This window comes from Pteropus vampyrus, unplaced genomic scaffold (genome assembly GCF_000151845.1).
Source record: "Pteropus vampyrus isolate Shadow unplaced genomic scaffold, Pvam_2.0 Scaffold77, whole genome shotgun sequence".
NCBI classification, from domain to species: domain Eukaryota; kingdom Metazoa; phylum Chordata; class Mammalia; order Chiroptera; family Pteropodidae; genus Pteropus; species Pteropus vampyrus.
Window position 1 is genome coordinate 1,898,977 of NW_011888858.1, and position 4,861 is coordinate 1,903,837.

The window sequence follows — 4,861 nt, forward strand, 5'->3', positions numbered from 1 at the left end:
AGGCATAAATAGAATAAGGGCATAATTGTTTTACCTTAGTTTACTTTTTATATCAAAAAGGTGAAATTAATGTTACTGCTGGTAAGCTCCTTAAGGTCTTTAGTAAATATAAAACTGGTTAGATATTACAATAGAGGAAAGGCCATTTAGAGTACCCTCTATATCGTGTTAATACACATTAACTTTTCATTAAGAACATTCAAATTAGGCTGAAATCCCTTTGACTACTATTCCTTTTATTAGCATCCATTTCCTACTATATTTTCCACTTAATCAGAAAGTGTGACACAGATCTGCCACTTACTACTTGTGGGCCATCAGGCAATTTGTCTGTTGGAAGCAAGGTGGGAGTAACAAACTTCTTAGTGATGCGAAGGAGATTAATAGTTAATGTAACGTGGTTAGAGCAATGCTTGGTACTAGAACATCTGGATTACTCCTAATGCTAATGCGGGATCTCCAGACACATGAAAAATGTCCCCAATTATTTCTGGGCATCCCCAGGATCTCACATGACTCATGAATAAGGCCTGCCTACTTACATGAAAATAGCCATTTTCTCCCTCCTAGTTTCTTTTAACGGAATTTCCCTCTTCCATGCACAGGGAACAGAGCACCCACGTACAAATCTCACAACTGCTGCCACTACGGACTAGTGGAATTATGCTCATTAGTGTCCCTACCAAAGAGGCGTTCTCAGTGCTTCTAACACTGCTCATGTCTTTTACTGCCCTTGCCTCTCTGGATTTCAGGTACCGCAATCACCAGTTACCTGTGCTACTATTAATTCCAAGGACTCCTGCTTACTACTGGTAGACTTACCTTATTCTCAAAATCTTTGAGATAATCTGTATCTTGTCAGAAAAACCTTTCTTTCGTGCAAATAAATCCTGCTAGGGCCTCATCCTGGCCTATCCCATATGACTTAACTCCAGCTAGAGTTGTAGCTTATGCTCATGTAGGAACCTGTGCCTTATTCGACTGTAATTTAATATACCATTATGTAAATAATTCATCTGCCTCAGTAATGTTAGCTAAGTGCTAAGGTGCTAGTCCCCTATATCTATGCTGAACATTAAATGTTGGACATATTACTCATTGTCGTTTTCAGTAACACTAAATATATATACATGTGTAAAAAAAACCTGCAACATAAAGTTGGCAAATCTGAAAAGTTCTAGCTTATGAACACAAGCATAAACATAACTTGTAAATCTTAAGAAATTATGGATCCTCCGAACCACTCACTTCACATGGCTTTTTTATGGTTTCCACTCACAAACACCTCCAGATTCTCAAAAAATCTTGGCAGTAAGGGCATCAGAAAGACATTAGTCATTAAACCATGATACATCTATAACTATAGAACATTATGCAGTAGTTATAAAGAATGAGGAAGATCCTTAACTACTGACAAAGATTTTCAAATTGAGTTCTGCAAATTGCAGACTATCAATAATCTTAATTATGTAAAAATAAAAAGCATAGAAATCATTCATTTCAATATGAAGAGGTAACAGAAAACTGTCAACAGTAGTTAACTCAAAAAGAAACAAATGAGAATAAGAGGGTTAGGAAGAGAGCTAGTCAAGATTTAAATTTTATGAGAATGTAGTTATGTATGTGTAGTCATGTATGCATTGATTTTAAAAAAAGTAATTAGAGCACAGAGAAAAAGAAATAAAAAGTGTATATTTCAAAAAAAATCAATGAAAGAATTAGGATATTGTTCTCTAAGATTGCCCCTTCTGGTAGTAGAATCTTAACCACTGGTAAATTCTCATTTGCAGTTTATCCCTTAAGATATCCCTTCAAGCTGTCATAAAATTTATAGTATGCTTATGACTTAAGCAGCAAAATGATATGTCTGAGTTCCAAAGTAAAAATCCTTCAGCATATTAACATATTGTAGGAGGTCTTTAGAGAGCTTGAAAGGAGACCCCTCCCCCAAAGGCTGAATTGGGGTAAAGTAACTATCAGATTACACATGAAAGAAACAAGAATCTGAGTCTCCAGGAAGGGAAAGCTATTCTTAGCAGAATACCAGCTTAACTAGAAGGCGTAACAGATTTAAGCAAAAATCAACAGATGCTAAAATCATTGGGTTTGTTGAGGAATAAGATTTTTCAATACATCCTCCCACAGATTATTAATCATGAAAGGAAAAAATAACTATAGTGGAGAAATCTGGTGGACAACACCTTAATCAAATAAGTTAACACAACCAATAATGTGATAAACTGACATGTACATTCTGATGTAATGCAGTTTAGTATTCCTGCCAAAATGCAAAACTAGAGGCATGAAGAAACAATTAGAATAAAAATTAAGGAAATCCTTTTAAATAGCTGGCATGCAATCTTCAAACCCCAACAAAAAAGAAAAAAAACTGTTTCAAATTAAAGAAAACTAAAGAGATGTGATAACTAAATGCAATGCGTGATGAGGAGTGGGGAGATTTTTAAAAGTTAGTATTAAGACATTTGGCATAAATTGAACAGACTGTACATTAATTACTACACCAACTTGGTAATTACAGTGTGGTCGTGCAAGAGAATGCCCTTGTCCTTAGGAGATACAAACTGAAATATTCAGAGATGAAGGGGTATGCCTGCAAAGTTAATTTCTGGTGGTTCAGCAAATAATACACATATAACATATAGAAAGCAAATGAGTGAATCCGAATAAAGGGTACATAAAATTTCAGGGTACTGTTCCTGCAGCTTCTCTAAGTTTGACCCTTTTCAAAGTTTCTTAGTCTTTCTCAAGATTTGGTATTTCCTGCTACTTGGATTGACTTTCCTTGCCTTGTTAATGTTAAGGCGCCCAGAAAAATACCCTAGTCCACCTATGAACCATGAGATTTCTGAATTACCAGAATTTTAAAAATACAATAAAACCATCATATATTCATTGTTGAAAACAAAGAGAAACACACCCCACATTTAGAATTCTTGGCCTAGGCAATTAACAATTATTTACTCTACTAGGGCCAGATTGTTTTAGGTGCTTAAATAAAAGATAAAAGCATCTTGACTCTTATGAAAATTACAATACAGACAAAAAAGCCCACATACTAAACATTAAAAGGTCATTATTTTGCAAAACATGCAAGACAAGCAGGTAAATCATACAACTTGATCATGTCCAAATAGAGAAAGTACTTTATATATTTAAGGATACTTAGTTTGTTATCTAGTGCAAGGGTCCCCAACCTCCAAGCCTCAGACCTGTACCAGTATATGGCCTGTTAGGAACGGGCTGCATAGTAGGAGGTGAGCGACTGGCCAGAGAGCGAAGCTTCCATCTCTATTTGCAGCCGCTGCCCAGGGCTAGCATCACCACCTTAGCTCCATCTCAAATCATCAGGCATTAGATCTCATAGAAGCACCCATCTCTGGTGCAAAAAAGATTGCAGACTGCTGGTCTAGCGGAAGAGGTCTTAAAACTGTATGCCAAGCACTGAGGTGAGTGCTTAATAAGTATTTAACATTGAAGCCGCTCTACAGATAGAAGTACCATATATCCTCATTTCATAGATGAAGAAACAGGTTTATTAAAGTTAAAAAGGATTTGCCCAATTATAGTAGTAAGGAAGAGAGCCCTACTGTGAACCTCAGGGCCCGCAGAGCACTTTTACTAAAGTGGGCATCAAAATCCTTTGCAAAGACAATTTCTTAACATTGAAACTTTCCCTAATTAGCAAACATTAGCACATTGTTCTTGGTATTTTCACCAAGCTGCCTTCATGGAGCTGAAGATGAGAGCTATAAAGTACCCTAGAGCGAAGCTCATATTATTACACTTTATAAACTGGAGTCAAGCCCTAATGGAGACTTTAGGGAAAATAAAAAGTTGGCCAACAAGTCAAGTGTAAACTTATGATACATGTAAAAATTATAACAGGAGTAAGCTTCTGGGAAAGTAGCAGCAAGGAGCTGCAGAAAGACACGTATAACCATTCTCTCACTGAGGATGACAAACCAAATCAGACATCAATTGCATTTATATATTCAAGATAAATTCCCCATATCTCTTTGGTCAGGTAGAAACTTCAAAGACTGATGATTCTAGAATGCCAATAAAATTAATGCTTAGAAATAAGTTTTGCTTTGTTACTGATAAGGAATCTTTCAGCAGGGGGAAAGAGGGTGAATCACTCTCATCAATTCAAATTTGAAATATCCAATCTTTCTTAAGACTCAGTACATTCCAGCTCACTCGATGCATCAGGACACAATGTAAATACAGTTGCTCCAATGCTCTGCATAGCCAGACAGGTTTCTCCAATTCCCTCTCCCTTTTCTCTCAACTTCACAGAAATACGTAAGCTCAAGTGTGTATTTCCATTAACAAAGGAAGCAAAAAACCTTACTAAGAGAATGGTTAATCACTTTCCATTGAGTTTCATTTTCTTCTCATTCCATCAAATACAGTAAAAATCCTTGAGAGTGCCCTGGCACTGAGTAAACACTCAATGTAACCCAAGTTTTCTTCCCTTCAGTGAATTTTTTTCTATCTATGAGTCAAAAATTATGTCAAGCCTGCCACTAAGAAGGGACATAATCATTATGTTAAGGGGAACTGTGGTTGGGAAGGAATAAGCCTTCTATGAATGGTCCTCTTATTGTTTCTCCCTCACCTCCACCTCCCAGAAAGCAGAGCACAGGAAGATATGCTTTGGACTACTACCCACTGGATTGTTACCCAAACAACAAAGATTGCCATGACCTTTCTACCTACTATGGGTTATCTGGAGGAAATAATTTAGAAAATTAATACAGTTGCAATTCCAGCAAAACAAAAAAAATTCGGGCTTCCTTGATACTTGATGTACCAATAATAAACAAAGGCATTAATA